General features: G+C 31.2%; 1 pseudogene; it reads left to right on the top strand.

The window, feature by feature from the left end:
• The first annotated feature begins 1,321 nt into the window (after positions 1-1,321).
• On the top strand, positions 1,322-24,998 carry LOC120089173 (myrcene synthase TPS3FN, chloroplastic-like; annotated as a pseudogene).
• The last annotated feature ends 209 nt before the right edge of the window (positions 24,999-25,207 follow it).

Here is a 25,207-nt window from a genome sequence, read left to right on the forward strand (position 1 = left end):
GCCAATATTCTTGACATTTCAAACATGTCAAGTGATATTATTCTTGACATTTTTTCTTGTCGAGAATATCTACATTCTAGACATTGGATGTCTTGATGTTTTTAAAAACGTCAAGAACAGTGACCCTTGACATTGAAAAAATGTCAAGAAACACTATTTTTCTAGAAGTGTTTCACGATTCGTAACTTTGACATATTGCCTACTTGTCAACATCCTTCAATTCTTGTCATCTAATATGATAACTGATTTCCATTAAGTCATTATAAAGGTAGATTATTTCATAACTCTCCCACTACTTTTGAGGCTAATAAGTCATCATCTTGTTATCTAACATGACAATATTGACTTCAAGTAAGTCATTGTAAAGGATGAGTCATCTCATAACTCTCCCATTACAATGGAGTCTTATCTAATTGATAATTAGAATTCATTTGACTATCAAATGTAATTAAATGGTTAACAACAGTTGTTAACAATCAAGTAGTTTTATTTGAAATTAGTTCATCAACACTATTTAACCTTTTTATAGGTTTGTAGCCTTTTATTTGCCATTCCCAATAAAATAGTATTGGTCACACAAATACATTGTTTTTATTTGAAATCGAATAAAAAACCATTTTGTAACTCCTGAATGACAACCTACATTTAGGCGTATCTTTGAACATTTATGTACTTATTGGGTTTGTTTCGAGACAAGTATATTAAATTCTAAAATCCTAAAATGTCGTAAACTAGTTTTACAATACTTCTACACTACTTCAAAATCTACATTACTTGACACTTGTAGTTTTTAATTACTTGATGTTTCTTTGGAAAAAAAAAAGTTAAGTAATGACCTTTTAGAAAAGAAAATGTCAAGTAAAAGGGTTAAAAAAGCAGAGATTGACGGAATGTTTCAGATATTTTCATGCAAACCATTACTTGACACATTTTTTGTGTAAAGTAATAGAAAGTCTTGCTTGACAAATTTTTGTATCAAATATAAGCAGCTTTTATTTGACATATTTTTCGTGTAAAGTAAAATATAAAGAATAATTTTTTTTTATCTTTATTTTTTGTTTTCCTCCCTCCCCATTTTTATATCCCTCTCAAATTTGGTTTCCCTCCTACCAAAATTATCAAATAAAATATAAAAAAATAATTAACTTAATATTTTAAATAAGTAAAAATAATTATCAAATAAAATTTCCCTACTTCTCGTTTTCTCTCTCGTAAACCACCCTCGAAACCCTCTCTTCATAGCAACGATCAACCATCGTATAGCCTTTACCAATCAGTCCTCCACCGGATACATGCCAAACGCCGATTAAATTTACACCAGATGCCATCGGATCTACGTTGGATGCCCACTGATCAGCCACCAGTCAGTCCTCCACCGGATCCACGCCAGATGCCACCGAATTTGCGCCAAACGACCACTAGATTTGCGTCAGTCGCCAACGGATCTGTGCCAGACACCCACTGCTCAGCCACCATATAGCGTGCATCGATCAGTCCTCCACCAGATTCACGTCAGTCGTCCAACCTAGTCTCATGCCAGATCCGGGTAGTCCTCTATCGAATTCGCCATACAGCCACGTTGCCCCTATCAAGTAAGAGCTTCTTATAGTTTTATGAGTGTTCTTATTCCTCTTTTGTTTTTCTTTTTAGGAAAGTTGGTCGAGGCTCGAGTGAAGTGTCGATTTGAGCAAACACTTCGGGTAAGTGTTTTGGATGTATTGGAATGAATTTATTATTTGTGTTATAATGTAGCATCTTCTATAATGATTTACTTTGTTGAATGTTTGATGAAGAGATTGATTTTCAAGTGTTGGAAGGTGTTGAGTTACGGTCCAATAGGTTTCAGACTGATCTTGACAAGGTTTTGGTAAGTTTTAATGTTAGTATTAATAGTTCTTTGTTATCCATTGAATTATTGGTCTAATAATTGAGTTACTTTCAATTTTTAATGTTCAATTCAAAGATTTCAAGGGATTTGAGCCACTGTCCCCCAAAGTTAATGATGTTTGGACGTTTTGATAGGTATTAAGACATTGAAACTGTTTTGGAATTGTTACATAGTTGCTGGAATTTGCGTTTTGTAACCATTATTATTGAACCGTTTGTAGTTTGGATTACTTCGTTGTAGCTTTGAAGTGGCATTTGAATCAAGCCACACTTTGGATAATCTATTTGTAGTTAATCGGTAATTTTGGTGAATGAAATTTTGAAGAATTGGGCTTCCAATATTCTGTAGTTTTGAATGAAATTTTGTAGATAAGATTGGATTACTTTGTTGTAGTTTTAAATGAAATTTTATAGATAAGATTGGGCTTCTAATATTCTCTATTTTTTATTGCTTGTAGATAAGATAAGTTGTGAAAGTTGGGGGAAAAATATCTGCATTCTTCTATTTTAGATTTTAGCATCTGCTTGATTTGTTGATAATTTTCTTCCTCTTTATTATATTTTCTCAAATCTCTCCTATCTTTCTTTGTTTTGCAACAAAAGGTAATTGTTCATTCTGAGGCTGGATATGGTCAAAAGAGAATTTATGAAATCCCAGTTAGTCCCAAACTTTAAGTTGTAGATATTTTTTAAGTCTAAGTAAGCTAATCTTGTACATTTTTCCTTATGCGTGACTTTTTGTCATTGTTGTATCTTAGCACTTATTTCTATCTTTTGAAATTTGATGTTATCACCTTTTATTCTATTTTGCAGGTTGACTTGCTTAAACATGATTTGCCTGACCCTTAGTTTCCGATGTTTAGACTTTAAAGCTCAATATATAGATTAAATAATATACTTTATTGAGAGGTTATTTATTAAACAATTTGTCACTTTTGTTTTGTTGAAAATTGAGTTTTGTATGCAAAAGCAATATTTAAGATTTTATTTTGTGCATGTACATATGAAAGAGAAATGTTGTTGTAATTTGTGAGGATGTTCATATGAAAGGTCATAGTTGAACATATGGAATTTTTAGTGAATATATTGAGTTGATAGATCTTAAATGTATAATGTTTATTTAGTTGATGTAATTGTATTTTTGGAATACAAGGTAGAAAATGTGAAATCATTTGGGGCATTTAATTTGAAAAAAAGACATATACTTGAAAAAAAAAAAAAAATCAAGAGTTATCATATATGATACGTAATTAATGTCAAGAATCAATAAACTTGACGTACCACCAATGTCAAGTGTATTATCTTTCTTGAAACGAAAATTGTATCAAGAAAAATATGTCTTGACGTTTTTTCGGAGTTAAGTTATCACACTATACTTGACAGTCGAATACTCGATACTTTTATAAGCGTCAAGTATACACTTTACTTGACATTGAAAAAACGTCAAGTAATCCAATTTCTGTATTAGTGAATGCAAAATTGTTTCTCAAACAGTTTTGGAAGAAATAATGTTCAAAATGCAATCTCTATTGCATGTCCCAAGCAGAGTTTAACAACGACGTGTAACTTTTAAATGATGTGATTATGTCTAACAAAGTACTCATCATTAATTTGACCAAGTCTAACAAGGTCAAATTTCTCATATTACTTGACAATTTCACCTAAAATTGTATCTAATGCTCGAGTTAGAATCTAATCTCATCTTTTTATATTAGGCGCAATACAATAGATTCTTGTACAAACTATTATGATCTGATCATAATGTCTTGATAGACATACCTAATTGATTTATCTAACTAATCAAAATTTATGTAATTCATAGACATACCTAATTGATTTATCTAATTGATAGTCATACCGAATTGATCAAAATTTTGATAGTGGATCCATATCCATCTATCTTGGTGCGAATCGTATTCTCTACTAAGCACTTAGTAAATCAAATTTACCTTTATTCTTATATTCTTCCATTTTGAGGTATTTCTAAAATTCCTCATAGTACAACTTCTCGAGCTAATTTGGAAAGAATTTTCTTATTAGCTTGAATCGCAGAAGTTATATTTTATTGGACTATCATAATACTTAATCTTGAGAGTATTTAGATAATTATCTAAATTAAACTTATATTAACTTTAACACCGTATATTGTTGCCTGATCCTTTATACTACAAAATTTACATTACTTGACACTTCTAGTTTTTAATTACTTGATGTTTCTTTGGAAAGAACGTCAAGTAATGACCTTTTAGAAAAGAAAATGTCAAGTAAAAGGGTTAAAAAAGCGAAGATTGATGGAATGTTTCGGATATTTTCACGCAAACCATTACTTTACACGTTTTTCGTGTCAAGTAATATTTAATATAAGGTCTTACTAGACACATTTTTCGTGTCGAGTATAAGAAGCTCTTACTTGACATGTTTTTCATGTCAAGTAAAGTATAAAAAATAATTGACTTATTATTTTAAAGAAGTAAAAGAGTTAAATGCCCTAGATTTAGTTGATCGACCTTTAACCTCTTATCTGCGACCACTGCGTCCGTTCGACCTTCCCTCCCTTTATTGAAATGAAAAAAATAAAAAAATAAAAAAAAGGAGAATAGAAGAAATCCTATCCCCAAATCCCTTTATTTTCATTTTGTTTTCCCTCAATTTTTACTTTATTCTTGTTATGAGAGAGTTTTTTAGAAAACAACAAGTTATTTAAATGGCCTTTTATTAGAAAATTGGTGGAATTAAAGGCCCTAAAGGCAAACTTGCAAATATGGGTTGATGACATTTTTGTAATTAATCTCATCTTCTTCTTATCAGGCCACCCATCGTGTACCACCTAAAATAAGAGATTGAGGCAACCGATTTTGAGCAAGAGAGAACACACGAAGCCGCCTGAAGTCATCTGAAGTCATCCGTCATCGACGCTGTATTTGAGGCAGGTAAATCGTGTACCACCCATCTGAAACCATGTACCATTGTGTACCACCCATCTGAAGCCGTCCATCGTCAACGCTGGCGTTCGAGTCGTGGAATGTCAAATCGGTTTAGTGAAGCTGCGTGGGTTCCGATTCGTATTCGTTGAGTGAGTTTCTGGTGTGGGTGTTTTTCGACTAGATTGATCCCAGTTTCAGGGACTGTCTTCTGCAGGCGTGTCTCGCTTTCAGAGGCGTTGTTGTCCGCAGATCTCTCGGTATCAGTGGGAATTTTTGGTTGGCGATAGAGTTTGGTTTACCTCGTTTTTCCTCTTAAATATCATTTTATTCCCCATAATTTTGGATTTTTCCAATTCCAGTCCTGGACTTTCAAATATTTAATTTGTGATTTGGGCTATAATGTAGCATCTTTTGTAATGTTTTGCTTATTTGAATGTTTGACGATGAGATCAATTTTGAAGTGTTGAAAGGAGTTGAGTTGTTTTCCAATAGGTTTGAAACTGGTCTTCGCAAGGTTTTGGTAAGTTTGGAGGTTAGTATTAATAGTTCTTTGTTACCCATTGAAGTATTAGTCTAATAACTGAGTTATTTTCAATTTCTGATGTTCAATTCGAAGATTTCAAAGGATTGGAGCCACTGTCCAACAAAGTTAACGATGTTTGGACATTTTGATAGGTATTAAGTCCTTGAATTCTTTTGAAATTGTTACATAGTTGTTGGAATTTGCATTTTGTAACCATTATTATTGAACTTTTTGTAGGTTGGATTACTTTGTTGTAGTTTTGAAGTGGCATTCGAATCAAGCCACACTTTGGGTAATCTATTTGGAGTTAATTGGTTACTTAGGTGAATGAAAGTTTGAAGAAATTTTTTATTGCTTGTAGATAAGATTGAGCTTCTAATATTCTCTTTTACTCATCGATTCCTGTATTAGTTTTCTATTAAAGATGCACTTTGATTGCCTTTATAAAGGGATTACAACTATGTCAAGTCGCTTTCGTTTGAAAGTTTTGAAAGTTGTGAAAGTTAGAGGAAAGGTATCTGCATTCTTCTATTTTAAATTTTAGCTTATGTTTGATTTGTTGATAATCTTCTTCCTCTTTATTTTATTTTTATCAAATCTCTCCCATCTTCCTTTATTTTACAACGAAAGATAATTGTTCCTCCTGAGGCTGGATATGGTCAAAAGAGAATGAATGAAATCTCAGTATGTCCCTAACTCTAAGTTGTAGATATTTTTAAGTTTTGAGTATGATATTTTTCCATTGCATAAAGTAAGCCAATCATGTACATTTTTCCTTGTGCGTGACTTTTGTTATTTTTGTATCTTAACCCTTAATTCTATATTTTCAAATTTGATGTTATTGCCCTTTATTCTATTTTACAAGTTGACTTGCTTAAACATGGTTTGCATGACGCTTAATTCTCGATCTTTAGACTTCAAAGCTCAATGTACAGATTAAATAATGTACTTTGTTGAGAGATTACTTATTAAATAATTTTTCACTTTATTGTTGAAAGTTGAGTTTTGTATACAAAAGCAATAGTTGAGATTTTATTTTGTGCATGTACATGTGAAAGAGAAATATTGTTGTAATTTATGAGGAGTGTTCATATGAAAGTTCATAGTTGAACATATGGAATTTTTAGTGAATATATTGAGTTGATAGATCTTAAATGTATATGTTTATTTAGTTGATGTAATTGTATTGTTGGAATACAAGACATAAAATGAGAATATCAATTTTGGCATTTAATTTGGAAGAAAAAAAAGACATATACTTGACAAATAAAAAACGTCAAGAGTCATCATATATGATACGTAATCAATGTCAAGAATCAATAAACTTGACATACCACCAATGTCAAGTGTATCACCTTTCTTGACACGAAAATTATATCAAGAAACATTTGGGACGCTTTTTTGGAGTCAATGTTGGGGATGATGCCCTAAAGTCTCATGTCCTATAGTTTGTAAACAGTTTGTACGAACGCTTGTGTTGTTAAGATATGATATTTACTTCACATCTTGTATTTTGCTTAGTTACTTGTTTTATTTGCTTTACCACAAACCAATAAACATAAAATCCCTGGTTATCTGTATGTGACTCAAGCATGTATGTGGTGACATACAAGTGGATCATGTCTTGAGTGATAACCAAAATGGTCTATAGTAGATGGATATAGGAGGGAAATCTTATCCTGGTAATACTACGGATGCGACCCACTTATTGGAATGGTCACAAGTGTTGTAACTTGTCACAGATAGTCTGGTCCTGATCATTCGTGTTGGGGACATGCGAGCGGGAGCGTCCTATACAAAGAGTTTGTATAAAACCTGACCACGAAGTGTTAACGTCTCGTTATATAACATCGTTCATGACAAAGACTTCACTTCACTAGGATGACCATAGGTAACATGACCACAATCCTGAGTCAGCTGGGAACTCTTGCCATTGAAGGCAGTCCTTTGATTTGTATGGGTGTGAGTGGCCAGGACGCCGACTCAAACCTACTATTCTAGAGATTCGTCTGATTTGGGAGTTGGGAACTCAGCTACACAAGATGGAATTCACTCCTTCTCCGAGGCAGGGGTAAGTAGATAGATAGCTCTCTTAAGGGCTGATTCCGGGGCTTGAACAATGTGGCGCCACACACCTTCTCTTAGCCCGAGAGGTGTTCACACATAGTTGAACTATGTTGTATTGTTCATTAGAGGAATCAGTGGTACTTAAGAAGTGAGATGTAACTACAGGGGCAAAATGGTAATTTGGCCCAACTGTACTTACGAATATCTATGAAGGATCATCGTACTCATGATTGGTTATATCCGATGGACACAGAAATATATATATGGTAAGAAGAGTTCAGTTGTTGGTCTTTAGTAGAATGCCTGTCAGTTAACAGATGGTAGATCTCGTGGCTAAAGAGTTTAGTCAGCTATTCACGGATCGTTGAAGCTTCGCGCCACAGGTCCATTAGGTACCCTGGGTAGTTTGGATAAAGTCGAGAACCAGTGTTTGGGTTAATTTGAAATATTCAAATTGATAAGAGGAAATTCGATTATATATGATATAATTGGACTGGTTAATTATATATGATATAATTGGCTAAATGTATGTGATACATTTGGAGGATATTAGATATAAATATGATTTATATCAAGTAGAGGAGAAAATACTATAGTAGATATGTGATATCAAACTATAGGATAAAAATATAATATGATTATATTTATTAATTTATTAATTAATTAATTATATGATAATTAATCCAAATTTCACGTTCGGACGTGGGTTATTGGACAACGTTGGTTATTGTAACCGATGAGTTAAAATGAAAATAGTTTTCATTTTGGTCAGTTGCCCAAAAGATTTCGCAAGAGCGCGCTGGTGTTTCCAAAATGATCGTTTAAGAAAATCGAGAGCCTATACGATAGTCGTTCTTCATCTAGATGATCGTCTACCTCGCGCCTAAACGATCGCACACTATCACGTTCATGATTGCATAGCTTCTCTAAACGATCATATAGTGTGCCGATTTTTCTAAACGATCGTTCAGTAAAATCTACATGATTGTGTAGCTTCTCCTAAACGATAAGCAGTCTGCTATGCGATACCGCTTTTTCCCTCCTACTTGCATATCGCCTACACATTCGTGTTTCGTCCTTCCTCTACCAAACACCATAGACCACACTTTCGGTTTTCACTCGAGAATACCTGAGGCTTTTTACTGGTGGTGTCATCCCCATGACGTTCGTATTTGTGGTTGTTTGTGCTGCTACAGTCGACGTTTCCACTGGGCGTTGGTAAATCGCGTGGAGGTTGTCCGCTGCTTTGAGTGCTGAAGTGTAAAGATCGTCTTCAGCTGGTATGACACTCTTTCCCTTATTATTTTGTTGTTCATAACATGTCGATAATTACTGTTTGTGTGCATAACTATATGTTTTGAATATATAATGTGTATTTGGTCATGGTGAGATCGTAACGATCCGAACTCGCTCAAGGAACTCTTCGGTAAGAGATCCTAAAGTTATCACACTATACTTGACAGTCGAATATAGATACCTTTACTTGACATTGGAAAACCGTCAAGAAATCCAATTTCTGTAGTAGTATATCCTCTATGTTTGACATCTAATATCTATTAGAAGATAAATATAAGTTATCTCAATTTATGATTCATCAATCATATAATGAATTGGCAAAAGTATTTTGACAACGTTTCCCAATTCAAAGACAAAATTAAGAAAATTACATTGTCATTTAGTTTCATTGAAATTTTCTAAGTAGCATTTTTATCTATTTATTTGACGTATATTGGTAATCAAAAATTGAAACATGTGAGAGAAATAGACATGACTTTGAAATATATAAAATATGCTATTTGATAATATGCAATCAATTATCCATTCAATTTTAGTATAGAAATGGAAAAAAAAAAAAACTCTATATTTAATATGAATCTCATTCACATTAATTAACTATTTTTATTCCTATGATACTCCAACAATTTAGAAGAAGCTTCACCGAAGGGTGATCAATTATTCATTCACTGGATTGAGACATTCTCAACCAATCATTACACTAGAATAATTTTTATTCCTATAATGATTAGTTACCATTTATCTGATCAAAAAATTATTAACTTGTTTAATGATTTCTTATAAGTATGATCCTTCATTTTAGATCATATGGTTGCGCCTCGATAAGCCTGCAAAAGTGAAGGACAACAATGGTGCAAAAACTATAGCGACCTCATCCATTTCTGGAGTTTACCCTGCTATTGACTCCATGAAAAATACCTTCCAAAGGGAGGTCGCACCCAAGGATTTTGTAGATGAGGCCGAGCATGAAGTCTCACATTGTCCACCAATGAAGGAGACTGTAGGATATACTGACACATATCTTTCTCCCACTTACTATAAATGCTTTCTCCGTTTACCTTAATATTGACCCATGCAAACATCTATCAAAGGGAGGTTGCACCCAAGGCGATATGAGGTTGAGCATGAATCTCATGGTGTGAACTTATACGAAGAGCATAAGAGAAAGTGATATATCATATATATCTTCTTCTCCTGCTAAGTAGAGAAAATGATGACATATCATTTACATCTTTTACTCGCACTAAGTATTTTAAAATTGAAGCCCCAATACTTAGGTAAATTAGGCTAAAACATTTATTGAAGCGAATATTGTTTTCCCAATATAACATTTATATTGGGTAGTTTTACTTTAATATTTTAGTTCATTAAACATTTTAATAAATTAGGACATTATTGTATGCTTAATAAAATATTGACTAATTCAACCTCCAGGTCGGTTCCTAGGTAGGGGTGTTCCTTTAAGGTCAACTTAAATACCCCAATTCTAGACAAAATTTTTCTAGACAAGATTCCCTTATAGGCAGTATTTTATTACTAATCTTTTATTTTCTCATTTTAATCCTATTAAAATAAAATAAAAAATTATTTTAAATCTAATCTCATTACAAATAAAATTTAGAAATTAATTAACTGAATTTTAATATATTTCAAACAAATTAATTAAGCTTATCCTAATCTCATTAGGTTAGCATGCAATTTTCTTCTAAGTTTTTTATTCATTAAACATACAATATAACTTTTATATTTATATTAATGAATTCAAACTTATCATATGCATTACCATGATATTATTATTTAATTAAATATAACTATTATATTCTAAATAATAACAATCATATTTTATGCATATCAATTTCATTAATATACATAATATAATATCAATAGTAATGAAAAACTTTATATTAGGTATGATTTTAATCATACATTAAAACCATATAATATAACTCTTATATCATAGACATAAAAACGATATAGTATAATCATGCATATACATACTTTAGGAAATAAGCTAAATTTTAAATATAACATCTATATTTAAGAATGATGCATGATCATGCATTTCCATTAATGAATATAACTCTTATATTAAACATAATGAAAAATATAAAATATGCAATCATACAATATAACACGTATATTTAAATATGACACATAACATGCTTAATTTATGGTGAGATTTTAATCTGTATGGCATACCATATGCTACATATAGTTAATATAATTAATCATGCATCTTATACATTTTAAAAATATGATAACAATAATAGACCAAATACCGACACAATAATAAAAATATAAATTAAATTACATCAATTTAAATTAAAACACAATAAACTACCTTGAAGAGTTGGAAAAAAACTGCCACATTCGTACTTGAAGAAAGCTATCACATTCATGAAAGAGAACAGTCATGATCTTTCCATGATGCACAAACAATGATAGATGACAGTCAGAAGTTTTTAATGATGCACAAAAGATGATGGATAGAAGAAATCTCCAACACCACAAAATCTGTCTTTCACCTCTGTTTCGGCCTTTTTCACAGCAAATACTTCACCACAAATCACTCGGATTTACTACTCGATTTATCAGAAAAAATGTCCAAAACACTAGGCCCTTACTTTGATCAAATCAAAATAACTAAGTTGTAAATCTAATGTGCCAACACCTGTAAACATCTATTATGCAAAACAAATCATACAACTCATATGACAGTAAAATGCACCCACCATTCAATTTTGTATAAAATTCAAAACGAAATCAAAAGCACAATTTTGCTTTGGTGCCAATTGAAGGGATTGAAGTCCATAATGGAGGCGAATGATCGCTTTGCTTCGATTTTGTTTTAAAATTAAAACACAGAAAAGAAGAAACATAAATCAATACATAGTAAGTTAAGCATGAAATTAGGTGGAAGAAACATACCTTTGAAGAATACTTCTTCAAATCTTCTACAGGTCTTTGTTCTTCTCTACAACCGATCTCTCACGTGTAGGGTTGCCTCCAAAATGTCTTCTCTACTATTCTCTTGGCAAAGATTGATTTTTGAGAACCCCCGTTTGAAAAAAAGAAAAAGGAATTTTGTGCTATAGAAAAGAATTTTATACAGAAAACCATTTTCTCAATTGAAACTTGAGTCAGAGATCAATTTGTTGCATTAGTTTTTCTCTACAAAAACTAACTTTTCAAGAGAAAAACTTCCCACCATCTTTTTAGGAGAAGTAGGATGAAGTTTTCAAAGGATAAAAAATAAAACCAGCCAAGTCCATTTAATTAAATAAAATAAAAATAATTTATTTAACTTAATTATTAATTGCAATGATTAATAACTAACTTAGATTAATTAAATAATTAATTAATTTAAAAAATTAAATATATAATATTTAATTAAATATTTGAAACTTATTCAAATATATATATCTCATAGCTTATAGTTTTTTAATATGAATGTTATTCACATTAACTATTATTTTATAGTTTATAAAATCTAATTCAATTTTAATAGGAATCTTATTCTTATTAATTATTATTGGAATCTTATTTAAATACAATAAATCTCCTTTACTACATAAATTTAACTTTGAATCTTATTCAAAATAAATTTTATATTATATAATGTATCTATATATATTGTTTTAATTGTATCAGAAACAATTAATATTATTCCCTTAAAAAATTTCAACAATTCAAATTCTTTCAAAACTATTTGTTCTCTTTCACCTGTTGTGAGCTGGTAGGGGCATCTAATAGACCTACAGATTAGAAGCTCCAATTGATTTAAGGTTAATTAATTAAACTTTTTAATTAAATTAACCAACATTCATTAACTATGAGTCACTGCACTAAAGACTCATAGTTGCACTCTTTGCATTATAGAATATGTTGCATTCATGAATTTAACAATTACTAGTAAGTCGAACTTTCACGAGTAGTTTGTGGGCTGGATTTTCGTTTTACCTCTGTAATTACTTCTAACTCCTTAAGTACTGTCAATTTCTCAAATGAACAATTTCTTTATGGTCCTACCATAAACTAAGTCCCTCTCATGCCAGTGAGAGGGTAGGTGCCCTTTTTTCAACACTCGACACTTAAGAGAACTACTCTCCTACTTATCCTAAAGGCAGGAATGAACTAATTCCATCTTATGTAGCTATGTTTCTAACTTTCTACTAGAACAAAAACGTAAAATGGTAGGCTTATTGAGTTGGTGTCTCGCCCCACTCACACCTGTACAAATCAAAAGACTACCTTCATAGACAGAAGTCCATAACTGTTCAAGATTAAGACCAAGTTACATGATTATCCTATGAAATATTAATCTCTTCCATTAACGACATTACAATGAGAGATTATGTATTTTGTGGTTCGGTCTTATACAAACTTATTGTATAGGATATCCTCACTCATATGTCTTTATATGAATGATTTGAATCAGATCGTTTGTAACACTTACAATATTTGTGTAACAATTATAAAATGGGTAGTATTCATAGTGTTACCAGGATAAAGTATTCAACCTTAATCCATATACTATAGACTCTTTAGGTTATTTCTTGAAACATGATCCAACTGTATGTCCACTACATACTATTCAAGTCTCATGAAATAACTTTGGATTTTTCATGTAATGAATAACTACCTATCGCATATATAAAACAATTAATTATTATATCAAATAACTAATTAACTACGAGTGTTTAGGACTTAAATTTCAACTGAAATTCCAAGAAGAAACAATAAAAGACGAAAAGAAGGATTCAATCATATTGACGAATTTCAAAGAGAAAAATCAAAATAAAAAAAATCGAAACCAAAATTAAAATTGAAATATAGAATTTCAATGAGAGAAATGGGCATAATCTTTTATTAGGTTATCACTGAGAAACGCTAAACCAATTTTAAAATAGACAATCTTAGAAAAACATGGAAATATAAAAGAAATTGTTAGGTTATCATTCATTGTGATAGGATATGAACATATATAATAAAAATTATAATAAATAATGAAAGTAAATAGTTGGTATGAACCAAATATTGAGTTAATCAAAGTTTTAAAATTTATCAATTTAGAAGCCTAACATATACAAATAAAATAAGGGTAATTACATTGAGTAACACTTTTAGGGATAATAATTAAGTGTAATATCTATCAGTGACAGACTCTAGTATGCTGATGGATTCTTATCAGTGATATGGTCTATCATTGATAGATCCTTACTATCGATATGATCTAACATTAATCGACTTTGAAAGAAAAATCTAAATTTTGTTATACACTACGCCTTAAAATAAAGTTTCATGAATTATAATCATGTGACACACATACACATGCACGCACATATGCAGGCAGACGCACACGCACACACGTGCACACATATGCGCACTCATGCATCCACACACATAGATATAATATGAATAAATGTAAAATAAATCAGGAGATTGGAAAAGGTATTATATTTGCAATTCTTTTAAAATATTATTATATATTTGATTATAAATTTTAAAAGTGTTACCCATTGTAACTACCCTTAATATTATATATTTCTCAAATGACTAAAACAAACTTGTTATAATTTCATTTTGTTGCTAGTTTATAATATTTTATCAATTTCGTATTATAACAAAAATGTTAGTCGTCAATACGAGTTTAGTTAAATTGGCATTGTATATGTGCTAAGAAATAAGAAGTCCATGGTTCAAAGTTTCTATCTTTAATTTGTATTTAAAAAATAAAAAATGCCAAATTTTCTCCAAGGTGGATTTCATACCATGGACAATGATAGATATTAAATACGTTATGAGTAATGTAAGAAAAGAAATTGTGGCGTTTTGCTAAAAGGAAAAATAAAACAAAACAAAAATAAAATAAAAGAATGATAAGCTCTCGCATCCAACGTCTTAAAGACTCGTGTAGATTATAATTCAATATAAATAATTGTTGAATTTGACGTGTCACAAAACTTATTTTGTGACGATGGGCCGACAAAGAGATGACATCAAAAGAGAAAATAAAAATAATAATAAAAAATAAAAAGATTACTAACAATATTTAGCAAAAAAAGCTTGACCACTTAATAAAGATTAGGGAGGATGATCGATATATTAAATACTATTTTTAAATAAAGAAAAATGAATTAATTTATTATAAATATAGTAAAATGTCACTACCTATCAATAATAGATTACGATAGACTTCTATTACTGAACGATAGATTTCTATCGCTCAATGATAGAAGTCTATCGCGGTCTATCGTACATAGACAGTAATATTTTGCTATACTTGAAAATATTTTTAACAATTTTACTATTTAAAAAAAATTATCTATATATTTAAGGTAATTTTGCTAATTTTTTAAAACTAATCTACCTGTTTAGTATATTTCTAAATGAAGGTGGTGAAAATTCACCAAAGTTCTAAAAAAAAATCTAAATAAATTAAAAAAAAATGATGAAGAGTTTTAAATTTCAATCAAAATACTAAAATTTAAATTATTGCAAAGTATAGGACATATGATAAGAGGTGATTTTTGCACACGGACATTATTTTATGATCACAAATCAATAGATGCAATAAAATACACATGATAAAAATTTCACAAAGTATCCTCAACTCTCTCTTCCGTCTACCTTCTTTATCCAGAATCGTTTGGCCGATGGTCATTTTAAAATGCTTATTTTAGTCTTTGTATTTTTTTTTTTATTCATTTTGATTTTTATATTTTTAAAAAGTTTTCATTTTGATTCCTTCATTTTCACCTTTAAAGGATAAAAACGGTCATTTTAAAAAATTTAAAGACCAAAATGAACAAAATTTAAAAGTATAAGAAACAAAATGAACAATTTTAGAGTATAAAGACCAAAATGAATCCAAATTGAAAATATATGGACCAAAATAAAGATTTTAAAAGTAGATAGACTACAATGAATAAAAACAAAAAAAATATAAAGACCAAAATAATATTTAAACCTAATATGAATGAAGGATATGAGAGAAACTCAAATGAAAACATTGGAATAATTTACATTTAATGTGGCCAATACTATGATATCGTACAAATATTAAATTTGACTCGTGGCTCAATAATATCCATATATCGCAATAGACTTTCCTCAATTAATGGGCAGTACTAGTGTTGATCCCACCTTTTGTTGTATGTTTCAAGAAATAATGAACACCATCAGTTTTTGAACTTATTATAAATATATAAAAGTTTTAAAACTTATTAAAAAAATATTGTAGCTTAATTTAAAGAAAGAAGCAATCTTGATTTTAATAAAAGCCAATATAGTCTCTTCAAGAGAACGTCTAGAAAATTATGGATCATTTGATACCTTGGTGCAGTGGCAAGAGAATTGCAGTATCGACTTTGGGTGGTAAGGTTTGATTCTCAACTAAGGCACAAGTGTAAAATTGTCATAATAGCATGTTGTTTGGTGGACAGTAAAAAAATTTCTTCACAACGTAATGAATTGCGTTGATTTTTTAATATCGATATCGAACGCATAAAAACGTAAAATTTCGATGAAAATATCGACATGTCAATTAAAATTTAACCTATGCGTTATACTGAATATATTATCGGCAAAAACTAATCGCATCGATAGAAGATATTTTTAGAGCTGGCAAAACATGACTCAATGAGGCTCTACTAATACCTTCTAGGACGGCTATTAAAGTGTCGAGAAAGACTTTTTCAAAAATTGTTGACGTCAGATAAAATGAAATTTCTCGTAATATAATCAAGTGTTTTGTTTTTTTAGTGTAGCTTTAAGCAATAACTTCATTTATTTAGTGTAGTTAGATCCGAAGTTTAATATTAACAATTCTCGAATCATATTCCAAAAATTAAATAATTAAATAGTCAAAATGAAGAGTTTGCTCTGTTTATGTTACAGTTCCTTCGTGCTTCATTTATTCTATTGGAGTTGAATGTAAGACGAGAATAAAAGGGCGGTATCAAAGTGGAAATGCTATTGTGAAGCGATCTGCAAATTATCATCCTTCAATTTGGAAAGATGAGTTCATTCAATCATTAACCAGTCAATTCAAGGTTTCTGTCCATACTTTTAAGAAATTTGACATGATAGTGAGAATAAAACTAAGATATTTAATTCGTACTTGGTCCTGATCTGAATTCTGTTTTATGTTTTCAAATTCATTGTGTTCAAGGAATACGTGTTTGGTAAAAACTTGAATTCTATTTCTTAAAACTGTTTTCGGATTCCGTTATCCAAATGGTGTAAATTCTAAAAATAACATTTTTTATGTTTTCGTATCCAAAATTTGAACTCTAAAATTTGAAATGCGGAATTACATTAAATAGAAATAAAAACATTTAGAAATATAGTATATCATGTTATAAAATCAATTCAATTTTTTTTAAAGTTAAAATATGTATTATGTAATGTATTATAAATTATGTTAAATTCGGTTTTTATAGTTTGTATAAAGTTAAAAATTAGTCCATATGATTTTAAATTTTAGAATTTAGTTTCTATGATTTGATGCAACTTCATATATAGTCCCTAAAGTTTGTTAAATCCTCTTAAATAGTCCCTACCATAGAGATTATTTAAGAAACTTTTATCAAACCATAGAAAGTAAATTCTAATTATAAACCACAATAACTAAACTTTAACTACTTCAAAACCATAGAGACAAAAATTTGACTTTATCCTATAAATTATATAATATTAAAAAGTAATAATTATACAATTTTTTTAACATAAAACCATATTCATAAATAAATTAAAAATAGTTTATTGTCAACTAATATTTAGTAGTTAAATGCAACTAAAAAATATAAAATAAAATATTATTTTCATTTAATCTAGTGTTTTCAAATTTATGTTTTAGATTCTATACTAAACAGACTCTAAAGTAATCATTTCTTAGATTTTAAAATATAGTAAAACTTTTTAATGTAGTTTGTGTTTTTATTACTTCAATTTTATCTTCATTGGTGTCTCAACAATATATTTGATATATTGTATCATTGTATATTAATAATATATAAGATATATTTTATATTTCGTATATTAATGCTATATCAATAAATGATATATTTAACCGTTTGTATATAAGTCAACTGTATAATCCAATTTGTATATCCATATTGATTAAAAATCCATTTTATGTATAATATTAATTGTAATCCATACTTGAAATTGTTTTTTTTTTTAATTAGTATTAATATATTATTGATACACTTGAAAGTTGAAATGCAACTACCCCATAATTTTAACCACGTTATTGTTCTATTTACACATTTGTTAAAAATAAAGTTAAATATAAAATATATCTAAATATATATACATACAAGCATATATGTATTGGTAAACTATACTTTAGATTTTTGAGGTTTGGTATTAGTATCTATTTGGTACTTAGATTTTTAAAAGAGATAGTTTTAGACCTCAGATTTGAAAAACTATTCGCTTCTAACTTATTTGGTCGTTATTTGACTTAATGATTGGAGTGTCAAAACCCTATTATACAAATTTGCATAATTGAAACTGAAAATAAAGTGGTACCTACTACATGTTAGACGTTGTTACTAACAATGTCACAACATTCTATAAAACATTAAAACATAAATAAATAACAAACAAGAATGATACAAGAGATTGGTAACCTAATTCGATGCAATACACCTACATCTCGAGGAAGTGTGCCCATGAAAGATAACCCCACTAAAATAAATTATAAGCAATTACAATATAGTACTTATCTGTAACTACAACTTGATTACAGTGACTCTCCCTAGATGTGAGACTCCCTCTCTCAGTACCCTAGAATTCCCCTAAGTATTGATATCAGTGAAGAACTTCTTGATCTTCCCTTAAGGTTGAGACTCTCACTCAATAAGACTTAAGCTCCCCTTAAGCTATAAAATTGTGCCACACTTGACCTTTGTTTTTCCCTCTCAAGTAATTAAGATCACACCACTCGTTTAGCTTAGGCCCCCCTAAACTTGAAAACCCCTTTATAAAATATCAACTGATTAAGCTAACAAATAGCTTGATGTATGTCTCTATCCTTACAACAACATGGTCTTCGTTTTCTTCGAAGATGGACACAATCCTCTTGATAAAATAGACAACAACAGCATTCGATATTTCTTATGAAGATGGCCAACCCATAACCCCACACCAAAATACATTAAATATGCATAGCGGGCACGTAGAAAGGCCAACCCTAGATTCCAAAATAGTCGTAGATAAAGAAGGCAAGAGATCTTCGAAAATACTGCTGATAGGATTTTCCACATGAGGAAAATATTTTGCAAAATCAACATTTCTAAAAAACACTCATTTGTCAAATAAGTCGAGAATACAAAGACAACCTAAGAGACATCTCCTAGACATAAATAAATATTGCCCACACATAATTTCTAACCTAAACTTCTAGTGACTAAATGATGCCACAATGATTTTTCTGACATGAACACCAATAGTCTAAAACGAAAAACAACAAAAACTCCAATATCCTCCAACTATATATACTATTGGTAAATCCAACAAGGTTAGTGATGCAAAATTTTAGGCAATGAAAAATACACCTTGTCTTTATGTACTTCAAAGAAAATTTCATATTTTTATGAAAGAGGTAATTTTCAAAATATAGAAATCATATAGGTCAGTGGTCTACTTGCCACACACACTCTGAAGCTCAGGTCAAGGAAAGCGAAAAGTGTAACAAGTAGGAGAATGGACTTACCTCTCTATGGAGGTATAATGCGGTGTATTTATATGAGGATTTAACTTAGGCCTCTTCCCGAATTAGATCATGAAAATAACTAAATTTTGCTAAGGACTTCCATGGAATATTTAATAAAATGGACTCCTCGACTTAGATATGTGTCAATCAAGGTCCACGTGATAGTAATAGTGAATTTATATTTTATAATTCATAGAAGACATAATCTGCAAAAGAGACTAAGAATTTGTGCACCTTTGTGGTACTTGCTAGAACGTCTCCATTATCTAAGTCAGTTAGAGGCTCTTGGTTGTAGTAAAATTTTTATGGATGAAAATACTGAAGTCGTAATGATATATTTATAAGAAAATCTTGATCTAGGACGTCCACATCAGGGTTTTGATGTCAAATTGGACTCATTCAGATACATGCATATAGCATGTTCCATTCATCAAATGAGTAGGCTCGATCTTGACCTTGGCTAAGATCGAGCAAGTCAATTTAGACATTTGGCCAAACTCTCTTTTTTCCATAAGCCAAATTGAGTCAGATGCATGCCTCATTCGTTGAAAAGGGAAGTTCAGCCTTGACCCGTGAGCTCAAACTCCCATCTTTCTCATGTCTAATTAGGCCTTGGTGTATGTTTTTCGGCTGGAGGGTTTTCTCTTTCATGACCTAAAAGTCTTCAAATGAGCTTAAACTTAATTATGCCTACTAGTCCAAATATACCCATAACATTACACTCCCAAGTTGGGAGTATAACCCCTTTATCATAATTTTCTTCTACCTTTTATCTGTCTGCTACCTCATAGGGCAATTTTGGACGCTTGATTTAAATTTTCTCGTCTTTTGAAGGCTTGCACTCAGTGTATGAAAATTTATTATACCAAAGTTTTCTTCAGGTTAATGACTTATTGTAAGGGTGACCAATCTGAACCTTTTGGAATCAAAATAAATCTTACAATCACACTTTACTCAACCTCATAGGGCTATACTTAGTGCAAATAAATTACCTCCCCGATGTTGCCCTCAATTTAATGGGCTAAGAAGAAATCAATCGAAAGCTCTTGGGCTCGAACCAACCTTGGAATCACACTTAATTTAGCCTCATAAGGTTGAACTTAGCATGATTTTAATTTGTTCTCCTAAAGTTTCTCGGTTTAACGAACTTAAAAGCAATTAAACCAAACCATTTAGGCTCGAACTAATCCTGCAATCATAATTTACTCGGCCTAAAAGGCAACATTTAGTGTTATTTAGTACCCCTATGAGGTATGCCTCAGTTGGTTTGAGCAGGAACTTTCATCCTTAACTTTTGTCGGAAGCTTTTGGATAGATCGTAACATCTGAACAACTAAAAGAGGGTGTTGGACTTGTGCTACCAAATGTTGGGCTCATATTCAGTCACGTGTCTTTGGTCGACCTTAGTAGACTGAAGATGAAGCCATGTACCTCCAACCTACGACTTTTTCTTTACGTATGAGCGAGTTAGACTTATAGTTTCATTTTGGAGTAAGCTACGCTACCCAAGAAATCCAACTTTTGTAGGCTTCACACTGCCTCTAGAAACTACATTCATCAAAGAGATGCTTGACCATGAACAAGGCCGAGGTTGACCCTCCCCTCATTTGAGCTTGGGGAAGAGGAAATGAATAGGATATGCTAAATGCATCATCCAACTCATTTGACTCGAAACTTAACCTAATATGACTTTTAAATTTTGATTTCGGGGTCCTAGTTTACACTTCTCTTATAGATATATCTTGACGATCTCAAATTAAGTAAGTTCGTTATCAACTCTAAAACTCTTATTACAACTAAAAAGCCTCTTACTAGCTTAGGTATCATAGGCATGGTGACTAGTATTACTCTAGTGCCTAACTTCTCATTCTTTTGCAGGTTACATCTTTTCTGAATTATAAATTCACCGTTGTTATCACATGAAGATTAATCTTGAATTTGTGTATCAACAACATTAACTATCATAAGGATGACGTCAGGGTGAATTTGATGGATTATTATGAGAGATAATCATACCCATTGAGTGTTGAATTGACTAGAAAACCTTCACAACTTATCAAAGTGAGTTGTTCTAATATCATTTGTGTACAATAGTTTAAATGCCCAATTCTCCCTTAACTTTAGGAGCTAATTGATGGAATTAGTAATTTGTCCTTATTTGTTGGATTAATTCTATTTTTTGTTGCATTCATATTGTTTCTGGGCCTTTATCAATTTAGACTCTGATATTATTAATGTTTTTATTTTAAATAAATGAGCAAATTTAAAAAACCATTTCCCAATTACAAAACATTTCTTTATATAACCCCAACAATAAAACCATTTCGATTGGAGTACCAAAGTTTGTAATAAGTACTTTAAATGTAATAACAAAATCTGACCGATTGAAATCATTCTCAGGGAGTAACATATGAGAAACGATTAAATTACCTGACAGGAGAAGTTAGGGCCTTTGCTTAAAAAAACATTAAGAGATTCTTTAGAGCAATTGGAGCTCATTGATACTTTACAAAGGTTTGGATCATATCACTTCGAGAATGAAATAAAAAATATACTCGAAAGATTATACAACAAACGTGATGATGATAAGAAAACGAATCTTTATGTGGCTTCTCTTGAATTCAGACTCCTACAACAACATGGATTTGATATTTCACAAGGTAAACAACAAACAATATTGTCGTACTCACATTGACCATTTTGGACAAGTATTTTAAATGTCAAAATTGTTGAAAAATACTGATAGACATCTATAGGTGTCTATTATTGACACTGATAGATGTTTGTCGATGTCTATTACTGTCCATCACTAATAGATAGTGACATTTTACTATATTTGTAAATAAGTTAGCTTATTTTTCATATATTTAAAAATAACCGTTTATTTAATTGCAAATATTTTTAGTGACTTCAAGGCCGAGATAGAAAATTCCAACATATCCTTGCTTGGGGATATAAATGGAATGTTATCTTTATATGAGGCATCATTCTTATTATTTGAAAGTGTACACTTCTTAGATGAAGCAGAACATTTTGTGACTAACTATCTAGAGAAGTACATGAGAAGAATAAGAACAAGTGTGAATGATCTCGATGTGGCCATGATCAAGCATGCTTTCGAACTTCCCTTGCATTGGAGGACATCAAGAATGGAGGCAAGATGGTTCATTGATATGTATGAAAGAAACGAGGATATAAGTCCTATTCTTCTTGAAATGGCCAAAGTTAGATTTCAACATGCTACAATCTATCTATCAAGAAGATCTTAAATATGCATCAAGGTAAGAGCATGAGGTAATTACATTCAATAATTGAGAAAACTTTAAAACTTCCCATGCTTATGACATTTGTTGAAGTTGTAGACTTTTTTTTTTTTTAATTTTGTTTTCAAGGATTTTTAAAATTTGTCACATGCATGAAAAAAGTTGCCAATATTTTTCAAAGTTTGTGATCTAATAGCTAACTTAGGGTTTGTCTGAGTAACCATTTCTTAAAAAAAAGAAAAAAGAAAGAGAAAGAGAAAAAGTAACATAACTAGGGGGAGGGCGATCGAGCACCCTCCCCTAAGGCCATCATGGTTTTAGGACAATCCTCTTCTATACGCTCGTTTTGGTTCTAGAGTGCTACTTTTAGCAGGAACCTTGTTATTTTCTTGGTTTTGTCACTTCTCTTTCTATTTTATCTCAATTATGCTCTTTGGTCAAAATCACCCATAATATTTACCTCTACCCTCAAGTTGGTGTTTTTGGTTCGACTCAAGATCGATATGGGTCAGACTTTCTAGAATTCAACATGGGAATACTAACTCCCCTTTTTCATGTCTTCATAAATGCTTGGTTTGAAACACTAATCTTTGCACTACTTATCACGAGACTATCTTCGACTTTGGTATCATTGGACTTTTCAAGCAAAACCTTAGTGGAGTTCAACCAATTTTCTAGCACACTTCTTCACCAGTGGGCAGATTATGGTTACTTCACCCGTCATTTATCATGATGAGTTATAGTTTTAGCATATTTCAAGTTATTTTGTAGTTTGTTCATAATAAGTAGCTTCCTTAATAGACAGTGAAAGTGTGGTACACACTCATTGGCATGTACCATTCATGATATTGAACATGTCAAAAGCTAATTGCACTGTAGTGTCTGCTAGAGTTGACCAAACACACTCGACCACATGTCACTTCTTTACTAATTGGTCTCAGCTAAAGGTTGAGTAAAGTCATTCTCTGCCTCATCTACATGCCAGCAACTTGTTGTGGTTGGATAGTGGCAGGCTCAACCTCAAGCATGCCTTATGTGCTTAAGAGTGCCTAACGTATATTGAGATTTTGTCAATTGAGTGAAGGAAATTTTGAACTATCTGTGTATATAGACCTTAGCCTCTACAAGCCCCTAATTCTAAGCTAATTTTCCCTTCTCCATATCTCAAGTAGGTCTCAAAATTTTAAACCTCTCTTTTCCTTGTAGTTCCTCATAGCCTCAAACATCTCACCACTAGTACATCGTTCCTTTGAGCAATTCGTGTAGCATCTCTTGCTAATCCAATCCTATTTAGGCCTCACATCCCATTTTAATATTATCTTTAGGATTAGCCTTGACCTTGAGGAGTTTCTGGAATAAGATTATGTTGAATGTTGAATTAGTTGGACAGGTGAATGTATTTGAGAATGCCTCATTTACAAAATTGGGAGCCTGGACCTTGTCCTTGGCAAGTCCCGAGCAAGAGAACTTGAGCATTTGGCCCCAATTCTCTATCTAACAATGTCAGTGCAAGCATTGGGATGCTTACTTTCCCAAAATCGGAGTCTCGACCTCGACCTCGGAGAAAACTTCCCAAGTCCTCTTCTCCTCCAGTCTCATTTTAACTCGGATAATTGGTCCCCCAAATTGGTAATTATGACTAGTAATAATAATTGGCTTCGGCTTCCTATACTAGGTGCATGCTTAGTCAAGACCGAGCACCTTCTCCTAGGCCCATCTTGGTGTTAGGATAATATTTTTTGACCAGGACATGCCCCATAACATTATGTTAAGCTCGACCTTGGCCAAGGTCGAAGCCAATGTGTTTCGTAGGCCTATTTGGTCATAGGGGTACTACTTTTGACCCCAATCTCTTCATTATTTAACACATTGATTACTTATATTTATTTATGTTTTGTGTACATGTAAATTTGGTGGAAGAGCAGCGGACTAGGGGAAAAGTTGAGTTTTTCAAGAGATAGATTAATGGCGAATTTTCTATGGACTACAGGAGTTGGATTTGAACCTGAGTTAACAAATATTAGAAGAATGGTCACAAAAGTCAATGCATTGATCACAATAATAGATGATATTTATGATGTTTATGGCACATTGGATGAACTTGAGCTCTTTACCAATGCTATAGTGAGGTAAATCCCTTATGCATCGCTAAGAACTTTTGTTCTTTCTAATCTCATCATTTTTCAAATTTAGAATTCAACTAATTTTGTCCTCTATTTCAAATTTATGATTTTAGATGGGATATTAATGCAATTGACCAGCTTCCTTACCATATGAAAGTGTGTTTCCTTGCTCTTCACAATTCTATAAATTAGATGGCTTCCAATACCTTAAGAATGTGGTATGAAGATTAAAAATTCTATATTTCTCATTTCTCTCTCTCTTCCTCTCCCTATATATATATTAAGATAGAATAGATGTTTAGTTTATGTCTTGTTTGATAACTATTTTGGTTTTTAAAAAGTGAAACCTATGAACACTATTCCCACCTATTGATTTCTTTAGTTTGTTGTTAACATTTTAG

Source organism: Benincasa hispida, chromosome 10 (genome assembly GCF_027475165.1).
Source record: "Benincasa hispida cultivar pf3 chromosome 10, pf3_genome.v1.1, whole genome shotgun sequence".
Lineage (NCBI taxonomy): Eukaryota > Viridiplantae > Streptophyta > Magnoliopsida > Cucurbitales > Cucurbitaceae > Benincasa > Benincasa hispida.